General features: G+C 37.5%; 1 pseudogene; it reads right to left on the reverse strand.

Moving 5' to 3' along the window:
* Positions 1–12340, reverse strand: part of LOC107657171 (kelch-like protein 33) — a 13655-nt pseudogene extending 1315 nt beyond the window's left edge.
* Positions 12341–12731: the final 391 nt, after the last annotated feature.

Below are 12731 nucleotides of genomic sequence, written 5' to 3' on the forward strand. Positions count from 1 at the left end.
GACGAGTTTCAGAAAGGCGGGGCATAGAGGAGAAACAATAATGTATAGAATAAGAAACAGTATGTGGAAAATATATTTTTTTAACCTTAAACCGCATAAACACATTTCATTACACCAAATACACAAAATAATGTTATTTTTAGCAACATCATATGACCCCTTTAATGACCATATAACTTGAACAGCTCAGTTTGCGGTTAGAATGACAAAATGTTTAGTTAGAAGATTAAAATTTAAATGTTTTGCATAGTCTTCCTCGCTTGTCAAAATGATTGAGAATCAAATCAAAAAAGACGGACTTTACTTTTCACAGAAGCCGAGCACCAATTCCAGCGCAACACTTTTACAGTGAAAGAGTGTGAGGTAAGAGGTTGCTAAATATTTAATATGACACTGTTGTTGAATTACACCATTTTTAATTAAAAATTCTCGGTGCGGATTTATCGCCCTCCAAAGGGCACTTCAGAGTGAAAACAATCATGGCTGCCATATTGAAAGGTCGTTCCAAACCGAAGTGCTCAAAACGGGCCACTTCAAAGTGCCCTTCGGAATGAAGGATTTCGAATGGCACAACTGATGGACACTTCGGGCCCCCATGATCGTTTGCACAGGGAAGTTGTTAGGCAAAATGTATCCATTTAAAAACCAATTGCTTGTGAAGTAATATCCATTGGCCGCTTGCACAATCTCATCATTCCGAGCATGTTTTTTGAGGGGTCAACCAGCGTACAAAATGTGCGACAAAGGCGCGTCCTTGATCATCTCGTTAAGATGACGCAGAAGTGTGTTCCAAAAAAGTTTTTTTGACCCCTACACTCTTCATCCCTTCGAAGCTCTCACTCCAGAGGGTAAACCCTTTGAAGGGATTAGGGCGTAGGGATAAGCCCTTCCGAATGGAACGCAGGGACAGGCTATCATTTACATGATTCATATTTGAATGTGTGAAAAAGGAAACATTAGTGGAGCAGTTTCCGTTCTTTTAAAGAGAGTGTGTATATTTGAATATATAGCCTAATTATTATTATAATTATTATTATATATAAATATTATTTGCAAATAGATCACATGAGTTTATTTACAATACATTTTAGTTTTCTAGTCTTTTGATGTTTGATGGTTTGTTTATTTATTTATTTCCTTTAAATAAAAAGGTCCATTATCTTGGTCAAAAATTACTTTGGTCCCCTCCAAAGTTCAAGCACGGTTGCGGCTTTGTGATTCTCTACACCTGTGGTGGCCACCTGTGTGAACTTGAGGAGAAGTGACTTCATAAATGACCAAAAATCTTGATTTTTTAATTCAATTTTGAAAAAAAAATGGGTGTGAGAGAGAAAGGAGACATTCAAAATGTGAAATAAAAACCACTGATTTATACGATCAAATTCATACATTTAAAGGCACAACATGTAAGAGTTTTTTTTTTTTATTAAAATATCCAAAAACCACTAGAACAGTGTTATATATTTTGCTGACTTGTGTACTTACATTATCCCAAATGTTTCGAAGAATGTTTCAATCCAGAGAAATAAGCAATTTTAAGTAGTGACACGGAGCGTGTCCATAGTGTCATTGTGTCACCTGCCAATGATGTCATAACACCTTGTTTTGTAGAAAACATGGAAACACCAAAGATGCTTTAATATGTTGTGCGTTTTAATAGACCGGTGACGACCGCACAGAGTAGCATTATAACAGAACTTTTAAATGTATCTAGTATGATAAAACAGCGCTGCTTTTTTTTCCACATATGCACGACCGGAAGGAGCGGAAGCGGTTGACTGTGGCATAATAAAAGCTCCGCTGCTTTCGAGCTTGTTCAGCGGCGTTTCGTGCTCGTTCAGCGGCCTTGTTTCACTTCGACGGCTTTCAGCCTCACCCTGCTTCATTCTACTACGTTAATAAATCATTAGCTCATCCAAGAACATGATTTCTGCCCGAGTCCTGTCGGATTGCATCGGCTGTGCGGATGAAGACGACAACTCCCATGATCCCACACTCAGTCACGGCATGATCAAACTACGCCTTTGTCTCTTTGTTTATTTTGAATACGCGCCCTCTAGCGGCGAAAATTAAATAGTGTGCCTTTAAGTACCAAAATACTTTTTGGATCCCTCATGGAAAACATCTGCTTCTTTTATATTCAACAAAACACCTGTAATTTATCTTTAATGGTATGTTCTGTGAGCATAAATAAAGGCTCTAGACAGGCTGGACCTCCAGGTGTTTTCCTCAGGTGTGTAACACTCCACTGAGTCCAGACAGTTCATGTCATCGCAGTTTCTGCCCAGGACAAATACCTTCCCTCTGTGACACAGCGGCGAGGGAATGTCAGGAAGACGTTCCTATCTGCTCTGAGCAGGATCAAATCTGCACACAGACACACAGGACTAGATGATTTCTGCTTCTCCCGATTAAGTAGCAATCATCTGCGATATTTGCCCGCAGGTTATTTATACCAAAAACATTTAATTTTCATTTGACATTTGCCTTATCTTGCATTGGCAACAAGCTTTCATGTTTGCGTCTGTCAGATGGCAAGAGTTAATATGCTTCACTGATAGCATACGTACATCACGGAGACGTCTATTTGACGTCTGCATTTACATCTGCAAGTGTTCATCTGCAATTCGTCTATAGGACGTTTCCTATCAGATGTAAAATAGACATTTAGAAGATGACTTTAAGATGTGTATGACTTAGAATGAGTGTAAAACTGACATCTTAAAGACGTCTATCAGATGTTTGTACACAGCAGATGCTTTCCAGATGATGCGATCTTTAACAGACGTCTTGCAGACGTACTTGTGCTATCTGGGTTAATATTCCCAATCTGGCAACCAGACGCTCGCTCTCTGAGGAAAATAAAGCGCAGATGATCTTTAAAAAAATTAATACAATCGGCAAACAGATACATTGGAGTTTAGAGATCTTCACTGCGATATTTTGCTCAAATTAAAGTGTAATACAGTAGATCTGCTTTCTTTGATGTGGTTGTTTGCTATGCTACAGTCTGCCAGCAAACCTCAGTGATAAACGGTGATAAATTCAAACTTTAATCTAGACTGTTTGCAATTGTGATTTGATTTCTGCATAGTGTTTTGTTGTTATAATAGAAAAACACACTGGTTTATTTTTTGAGAAAAGTTTTTGTACCAGTTTTCATTAATTATTATAAATTAACACAATCTTTACAATACATAAACTAACTAGATGAAGTAAAATAAACCATGCGAGTTGATGAGTTGGATTTGTGCTTATCTGAATGTTTATATTATAATATAAGTTTATTTGAGCAAAATAATCACCAGCTGAACCATTATAGCTCTAGGATGGTTATTTCACATGGCTGTGTGCGAACACAAGATGATCATAAGATTCACCTCAGCACAGTCTTCAGTATGACCAGGGCACCATAATACTTTCTGGCCTCCCAGGATATAGAGCGTGTTGTTGAGGATGTACACTCAGTGGTGGAAATGCGGCGGCTCGGGGGGACGCGCTAAAGGGCTCCAGTCGATGGTTCGGATGAGTCCCTCTCCACGCACGAAGCGCCGGGCGAACCACAGGCTCAGGTTCGGCTCTCGACGCTCCAAATTCTCAGTCACACAATCTCCAACAACGAGCACCAAAACCTAACGCAGATTCACACCAATAAACACAACACTACTGCAGTAAGTCAAGTCAGTTTTAGTTGTACACCATAAAACATGTTTGTTGCTTGAAATAAAATAAATGGTAACTGAAATAAAAATATAACAACATTTTAAATAATTTCAATGGCCAAATCAGCATTTCTCATCTTCATTTAAAGGGATAGTTCACCTAAAAATTTAAATTAAGTCAAGTCAAGTCAAGTCAAGTCACCTTTATTTACATAGCACTTTTAACAATACAGATTGTGTCAAAGCAACTGTACAGCATTAATTAGAAAAATAGTGTGTCAATAATGCAAAATGACAATAGTAAACACTAAATTTTCAGTTAATCAATAAATACCTGGGGTTATGTTTGTTTTCTTCTAAAAGAGACGAAAAGTAATCAGATATAGCAGTTTTTAATGCTTTTCTGTAGGATAGGGTACTTTCCCGCCAAGCAATACGAAATACCTCTATTTTGTTTTTCTCCAGCTGTGCTCCATTTTCTGGGCTGCTCTCTTTAGAGTGCAAGTGTGCTCATTATACCACGGTGTCAGACTGTTTTCTACACTGTTTTTCTATCTGTTGCACCCAGATCTTCGAGGTCAGTTTTTCAGTCTCCCAGACTGGCATCCAGCAGGGAGGATCCACCGCTGGTGTCAGCACGTGCAGCTGGTATCCCTAAACCAGCGCTCTCAGACCTTTCTGTTCCTGAACTGATTCCCCTGTCTGTAGTGCTTCCCACATTGGGGATCGCCTTATGGTGTATTTGGATTGCATACACCACCACTGAAGCTCTAAAAATGGCGGCGCCCACTATGATGTCTCCAGAGGTGGCGGCGTATGCTGCAGAACCTCCCGAGGCGGAGGCGCTCGCTTCAGTTCCTTGTGCGGTGGTGGCGCCCAGCAACACACGTTCAGCCTGTCATGTTGCAGTCGAAGGAACCATTGCTGAACTTTGTACCTGTCCTGTTAAGAAGAATACTAATGAACTCTCCTGGTTTCCTGATGGTACGGCTGTAGAACCTCCAGAGGTGGCGGCATCCGCTGCAGAACCTCCAGAGGTGTCAGTGGCTCCAGAGGGGTCAGTGGTATCAACTTATGAACCCTCGTCCTGTCCTGTTCCGGCCAAGGAGGCTGTCTGTGAACTCTCTGCCTGTCCTTTCATGGCTATGGAGGCCGTCTGTGAACGTTCTGCCTGTCCTGTCACGGCTATGGAGGCCACCTGTGAACTCTCTGCCTGTCCTGTCATGGAGGCCGTCTGTGAACTATCTGCCTGTCCTATTACGGCTATGGAGGCCATTTATGAACTTTCGTCCTGCTCTGAACCGGCCAAGGAGGCCATTTATGAACTCCCAACCATGCCTGTAACAACCACAGAGACAGTACATGGACTTTATTTTTGCCCCGATTCAGCCATGGGATTTCCTTGGGAGCTCTCAGCCCAGTCTGTTACGACAGAGGCCTTAAATGCACCTTTTCCCTGCTCTGTTAGCCCTGTTATGGCCATAGGGGCCATTAATGAACCTTTTGTCTGCCCTGCTAGCCCTGTCACGAGCCCAGAGACCATTAACAAACTGTCTGTCTGTCTAAATCTTGCTAATAAATCTGTTCCTGAATCATATGCCAGTCCCGTTTCCCTGCATGAGTCTGATGTTGAACCATCTGTCTGTGCAGATTCTATTAATGTCTGTTTAGTTTCAGTCACTGAAGTAGTAAGTCAATTTAAGCTGTCTATTGCTATAGCAAAGCCTAACAACTCCCTACTGAAAAAACAGTGAAAACTGTTTTAAAGTGGTTTTGGCCACTTTTTTAGCAGGCCAGACTGGTCTTAGCTGTTTTTTAGCTGTTTTTTTTTACTGAATCAACTGGTTTTAGCTGGATTAGCATAGAAAAATGTTAACACAATGCTAGTAACTTGCTAATCATGCTAACAAAATGCTAGTAACATGCAAATCATTCTAGAAACATGCTAGTAACTTGCTAATCATGTAAAAAAAAGGCTAACACCATGATAGTAATGTGCTAATCATGCTAGAAACATGCTAGCAACTTGTTAAACATGCTAGAAACATGCTAATCATGCTAGTAACTTGCTAATCATGCTAACAACATGATAATAACTTGCTAATCATGCTAGAAACATGCTAACAAAATGCTAGTAACATGTAAATCATGTTAACAACATACTAGAAACTTGCTAATCATGCTAACAAAATGCGAGTAACTTGCTAATCATGTTAGAAACATCCTAACAACTTGTTAAACATGCTATAAACATGTTAGCATCATGCTAGTAACATGTTAATCATGCTAGCAACATGCTAGTAAACTTATTTATCATGCTAACAAAATGCTAGCAACTTGCTAAAAATGTTAGAACCATGCTAGCATCATGCTAGTAACATGCTAATCATGCTAGCAACATGGTATTAACTTGCTAATCATGTTAACAACATGCTAGTAACTTGCTAATCATGCTAGAATCATGTTAACAACATGCTAGTAACTTGATAATCACGCTAGAAACATGATAGCAACTTGTTAAACATGCTAGCCATGCTAGATTCATGCTAGCAACATGCAAGTAACTTGCTAATCATGTTAATGAAATGCTAGAAACTTATTAATCATGTTAACAACATGGTAATCATGCTAGAACCATGTTAATAACTTGTTACTCATGCTAACAAAATGTTAACACCATGCTAGGATCATGTTAATAACTTGCTAATCATGCTAACAAAATGTTAACACCATGCTAGTAACTTGTTAATTATGTTAACAACATGCTAGTAACATGTCAATCATGCTAGAAACATGCTAGTAACATGCTAATCATGTTAGAAACATGTTAGTAACTTGCTAATCATCTTAACAAAATGCTAACACCATGCTAGTAACATGTTAATCATGCTAGCAACATGTTAATAACTTGCTAATTATGCTAACAACACCCTAGTAACATGCTAATCATGCTAGACAAATGCTAGTAACTTTCTAATCATGCTAGCAACATGCTAGTAACATGCTAATTGTGCTTGCAACATGCTAATCATGCTAAAAAAAAACATGTTAGCAACATGCTAGTCATGCTAGAAACTTCTTGCTAATCATGTTAACAAAATGTTAACACCATGCTAGTAACTTGTTAATTATGTTAAAAACATGCTAGTAACATGTCAATCATGCTAGAAACATGCTAGTAACATGCTAATCCTGTTAGAAACATGTTAGTAACTTGCTAATCATCTTAACAAAATGCTAACACCATGCTAGTAACATGTTAATCATGCTAGCAACATGTTAATAACTTGCTAATTATGCTAACAACACCCTAGTAACATGCTAATCATGCTAGACAAATGCTAGTAACTTTCTAATCATGCTAGCAACATGCTAGTAACATGCTAATTGTGCTTGCAACATGCTAATCATGCTAAAAAAAAACATGTTAGCAACATGCTAGTCATGCTAGAAACTTCCCAGCAACTACCCCAGGTACCCTAGCAATATGTTTTATACCTATCTGTTTTTCTGATACTGATGACTGTATTGCCTTGAAAACATTCAAACTTTAATCTTTAAAACTATTTTAACTTTCAAACTACTTCAAACTGAAAACTTTCAGACTGCAAGCTTTTAAAACTTTTTCAAAAGTTTGTCTACAAACTATTCAATCTAGTTTGCTTTGCCTTTTTATTGATTTTATTTGTGTAATAATTGTATTTTTCAGCTGTGACTCCTATTGAGATGGCAGCTGTTTGGAGTGTGCGGTTTGCAGTCCGTCGTCCTCTGATCACCATGTAGGAGATTATTCAGTTTTCAATGCTGTTTTCCCTCCTGAGCTCCTAAGCAGCAGCTTACAGCCCTGCACCTGTTAGAGGAGATTTGATTGATATTATGGAGCTTTACAGAAAACGAAGTGAGTGATTGTCCACGGTCGGGAGAGATGAGACAGTCTCTGGACTTTATCATCCTCCACCCAGTTCACCAAGGCTCTGAACACGGCCAGCTGTCGAGAGAGAGAGAGAGAGAGAGAGAGAGAGAGAGAGAGAGAGAGAGAGTCTGAATAAGCTGCTGCGCTTTTCATGCTGATGCAGCGAGAAGCATGATTTTTTTTCTGACAGTCATTCACTGCATTAGAAAGTAACAGTGCATTTGACATTTACATTAGTGCCATGTTTAAATTAGCGGATGTTTTTCCTGAAATAAGCGACTGTAGGGAGACAGACAGTAACATGAAGAGTGCATCAAAGCAAAGTTCCAGAATTTCTTAGAAAGATGCAGAGATGTAGGCTAGGTGAGGCGGGTTTATAGAGGGTACAGCCCATTAATGAAACATGCAATCAAAATTACTGATACTAGAGGTAAACTTCATATATAGTATCTTAAAAAAGCAATTTTGAAATTTTATTTTATTTAAAAAATGTAATTTGTCGTTTACTTTTCTAAGCACCATTACTTCCCCAAAAAAATATTGTTTCTTTAATTTTTTTTTTGTTTGTTTTTTATTTACTGATTAATTAGTTTAATTGTATTTACAATTAATTATTTTTGGCTTGGGTTTTTGGCATTTATTTAACTTTTATAAGCAGTATTAATTCCCACTTTTTTTTCTCTTTAATTGTTTTTCATTTTGGCTTGAGTTTCTGCCTATTATGGTTGCACATTTATAAGCAATTTAATTCCCAGAAATATTTGTTTTCTTTAATTGTTTTTCTTTAATTTGTTTATTTAAAATTAATTACATTTTGGTTTAAGTTTCTGTCTATTATTTCTTGAACTTTTTTTAAGCAGCTTTATTTCCCACAAATATTATTTCCTGAATTGTTTTTATTTATTAGTTTATTAAAAATAAACTAATAACATGTATTTGTATTTATTTAATTTACATATTAATGTAATTTATTTAAATATAATTAAATTTTAGGTTGAGTTTCTCCCTATTTTGTCTTGTACAATATAATCATTATTAATTTAGTAATTATTTATTATGAATAAATTAATCAATTGTTTTATTGTTCTTCAGAGCTTACCTCACTGTCTGCATTGAGCGCATCTCTCTCCAGCAGACGCTGCAGCTGAACACAGGGCAGATCGCTGAACTTCTCCCCCTCCGCGACCCTCTGAAAAGTGGGCTAAAACATAGTCCTCTGCCCGTCTGTCCAGATCCTCCAGACTGTAAGATTCAGCCAAGGCCAGAATATCCAGACTTTGCTTACAGATTTGCATTTTTGTCATTTCTATTCAGCTTTCAGTTTAAGTTTTTACATCTAATATTTATATTTTATTTTATTTCAGTTAATGAAAATGTAAGTCACTCTTTTGCATTGCGGTTGCATTGCATTGTTATGTATGTATATGTGTCATAATTTACAGATGCATAAAAGTGCCTAGATGTGTTATATACGTTTATACAACAGTTCTTTCTGGTCCTCGAATCTGACTGGCTGATAAGAGTGCGATATTAGAGTGATAACAGAACTCCTCCAACCATTTCACCATTTGTGTCACTTTGCTTGCCGTATTTCTCACAGCGAGTGTCATGACTCCCAAATCCACCGTAATTTAAAAATAATACAGTTTTTGTGACACTGAATGTAGTTTTATGAGTTTTTTTAGGCGATAATGTACTTGTTTAGACTTCAAATATGCGGTTTGAAATTTCGATGTTTTCGGAGATGTGAGCTCCAGGGCGTCAGCAGCTGTTCAGCGCTCATGAACCCGCCGAGAGCGGCCTCACCTCGGCCAGATCTTCTGGAATTTGCCGCTGGCTCTGATGTCTCTATAGTGGTTAAACATGAGATATAATTAGTTCTGGGTAATTCTAACAGGCAGTCTTTGGTCTCATTAATCTATTATTTGTTCCAGAGCAAAATGTTTTGGCTGAGGGCAAAATCTCATCACGTTATATTTTATGTAACTTCAATGCTGTATATCAGAGTGCTGTCTTTGTACTTTTGACTGAATTGTCTAGCAACTTGTATGATGGCTGCTGTTGTTTATTATTCAATAAATCATATTTTATTTACATAATAGTAGTATTTAGTATTGGGAAACAGTGTGTGTTTGTGATGGTGATCTACATTGTTCCACCATTAGATGGTGATAAGAGACTGTTTTTTATGAGTGAGTCAGCAGTAAAGACTTTTATATTGAAAGAGACTGAAACAGAAGTTATTTTTACTTTTAACAACAGCTTGTAAGATGCAGCCAACAAATGCAGTGAGCAGCGCTGTCATCGGAAATAACCCTTAATAGATGAAAGATAGTACGACAAAGATTTCCTCAGCGAACATTCAGACTAATGTTTTATTGTGAATATGAGATTGAGCTGAAGAATGAATGCTGTATATGCAGGTAATCACAGTCCAACTCTCTCCCATAATATTCTACTCTATATAATATAATACTCTTTTAACTTCAATGAAGCAATTCAACGTTTCTTTGTTAGTTGTAAAGTAGCGTTTTCAAATTAGTAATGGAGGCTTGAGCTCAGCTGTTAAACTGTCAACTTGAGATTTGAATCCGGAAGTGTTTCCTCAAGTACACTCGCTCAGTCCATCTCTCTCTCATAATACTCTATAGAATACAGTGAGCTTTTAATAAAGTGATACAATAAGCTTTCAATGAAGCAACTCAGCCTTCCTTTGTTACTAAAGTTCTAAAGTGACATTTTTGAATTAGTAACAGATCTTGAGCTCAGCTGTTAAACTGAGACTCAGCTGAGATTTGAATCTGTGGCGGAAGAAAGTAGTTCTGCGTAAAATAGGGTTTTAAAAGACACATCGTTGTTGTTTTTCTTATGTATTTACACACTCGTGCCGTCGAACTGTTGTATAAATGCAATAGCACATTCATAGACGTACGATATGGCTGTATATCGGCACGCTTTGGTTATCTACTGCCGAATCACAGCCGTGCCGATATAGAGCCATATCTCACGTCTGATATTGCTCATATATGTGTCATATAGTTTACTGACGCAGAAAAGTGCCAAGATGTGCTTAGATGCTAAAAATGTGTTATCATTATTGATTCACACTACAATACAAAATGATTTGTCAAATAAATGAAACATGACGAAACATTCATTTGAGTTTAAATTGTTATAGCTTACTTCGAGACATTGCAGTCATACATGACTTGGTGAAAAAGGACTGAAAGAATAATATTGAAAGTAGGTTAAGATGAATTTTAGGTTAAGATGAATGACACACCCCTTTTAGTCATACTGTATCAACCAAAACTATTTTATCATTTAGAGAAATAGTGTTCCTTTAATTAGGAACCATTGTTATGCTCTAAAAGTGTAAACCTATTGAGCACAGTAAAATCAAGCTTAAATGCCCCCTTTATCTGAATTCACCCTAAATGATGAGAATTTCTTATTTTTATTCATATCCTTTAAGTACTTTTTTAAAATTTTTCTTAGTGTATCTGGCCTTAAGACAAAAAAAAAAGTTTGAAAAAAAAAAAAATTAAAGTGTGCCCCCTAAAAGCACAAGTAGCCCCTGCCAGACCCCCCCCCCACACACACACACACACACCCCTTTTAGTCATACTGTATCAACCAAAACTATTTTATCATTTAGAGAAATAGTGTTCCTTTAATTAGGAACCATTGTTATGCTCTAAAAGTGTAAACCTATTGAGCACAGTAAAATCAAGCTTAAATGCCCCCTTTATCTGAATTCACCCTAAATGATGAGAATTTCTTATTTTTATTCATATCCTTTAAGTACTTTTTTAAAATTTTTCTTAGTGTATCTGGCCTTAAGACAAAAAAAAAAGTTTGAAAAAAAAAAAAATTAAAATTAAATAAATAAACAATAATTTATTTTAATTGTGTATATGACCTATTTATTTTAATTGCAAAATTGTTTCTATTATTTATATTTAGCTTGAATTTTTTAGATCTTGTAGTTACCAGAGAAACGGTCTCCACTGTCTGTCTGTATGATGATATCACAGCCAATGTTTCTCTCCCACAGTGTTCGTATGACCCCCTCTCTTCGCTCCTGCTGACCACAGCGTCTTTGCCACACAGTAGCTCGAGTCTTTCAGCCCCTAAACACCTACAGGCTTCCAGAACCTCATCTGTTTCTCCACTGTCCACTTCTCCACTGTAGCTGAAGTCCAGTACAGCCTTCAGTCCTGCAGGAGTCACCCGTCCTCCATCCAGCTCCACTTCCTTAAGCCCCACCTCTCTGGATAACAGCCACGCCTCTGCCTTTTGACTGACAGCGGCGAGCACCAGTCGGTGAGCCTTGTGGGAGTTGCCTAGGAGTTTTAACCTGCAGTCCAGGAGAAGCCCCTCCTCCTTGAGTCCTCGCAGTGAGGCGAAGAGAGCATTGCAGTGTGAGGAAAGCACAAAGGGGCGGAGCTCCGGGTCAAAGAGAGGCTCTATAGGAGGAGGTTTTCTGAAAGTGGGCAGGGAATGGGTTGATGTGGGAGGAGTTAAAGGGACGATTGACTTTTTTTCTCTAAAATTTCTTTTAGACTTGAGGATGCAATGTGACTTCCAGCTTCCTTTTCTCTTCTTTCTTCACCTGCATGTCTGCTTTTCACAGAAGAAGACTGGAGATGAATGGGCGTATCTACCGCCTTTTTCTCTAATTTCCCTCTGGTTTTGTACTGAGACATTGGAAACCTATTAAAAGTGTGAAAGCATTCCGTAAATGAACAATTATCTGAACCATCGAAGCATTTCTAAGTAAAGAAGTGCAACTGTTGGCTCTGTTATCAGGAAGAAGTTGCGTCAGATCATCAAAACACTTTCTAGGAAATCTTGCTTTACAAGAGGTAATTAAATAAAAAAATAATATGGGAACAATGCATGTTGACAGTGCTCTCAAATATGACCAAATTATCACTAAAAAAGTGGCCTGCCATATTTTAAGTGGTCATTGCTGCTGAAGATGACAAAACAGAGAAAAATAAAATAAAATAAAATGACCACCCATTGCATTTACTGCTGAATTATTTTTCTCCCATTATGTCACATATATATATATATATATATATATATAAACAATTAGATCTTATCTACTTTTGTTTTTGTTTTGTTACTTTTGTTTACTTGAACTTTTG

The sequence above is a fragment of the Sinocyclocheilus anshuiensis genome, unplaced genomic scaffold (genome assembly GCF_001515605.1).
Source record: "Sinocyclocheilus anshuiensis isolate Anshui unplaced genomic scaffold, SAMN03320099.WGS_v1.1 scaffold171, whole genome shotgun sequence".
NCBI classification, from domain to species: Eukaryota; Metazoa; Chordata; class Actinopteri; order Cypriniformes; family Cyprinidae; genus Sinocyclocheilus; species Sinocyclocheilus anshuiensis.